This window comes from Brassica oleracea, chromosome C3 (assembly GCF_000695525.1).
Source record: "Brassica oleracea var. oleracea cultivar TO1000 chromosome C3, BOL, whole genome shotgun sequence".
Classification (NCBI taxonomy): Eukaryota; Viridiplantae; Streptophyta; class Magnoliopsida; order Brassicales; family Brassicaceae; genus Brassica; species Brassica oleracea.
The window spans coordinates 2,979,821-2,980,190 of record NC_027750.1 but is presented as its reverse complement, the minus strand read 5'-3'; positions in this window follow the sequence as shown (position 1 = coordinate 2,980,190).

Here is a 370-nt window from a genome sequence, read left to right as displayed (position 1 = left end):
CGCCGTAGCATTCACTTCAGGGAATGCTTTGGCTCCCGTAGGTCGGGAATTGTGGTTTTTGATCAAAAGCTCATTGTTCTTTTCAGCTAGCATGAGCGCAACCATCAGTTCAGAAAATCTCGTGTACCCGCATTTTCTGTAAATTTCGGGCAAGAAGTGAAACTGTTTGTGGAAAGTGATATATGTTTTATTCATCATTTCTGCCTCAGAGACATGATTACCACAATACTTCAGGAGTGCAACTATCCTCAGGACAGTGGAATTGTAATCCTCAACCTTTTGAAAATCTTGGAACCTCAGATTTTTCCACTCTTCTAGAGCGTGAGGGAGGTTGATTTGTCTCTGGTTATCGAACCTTTCTTTTAAAGTT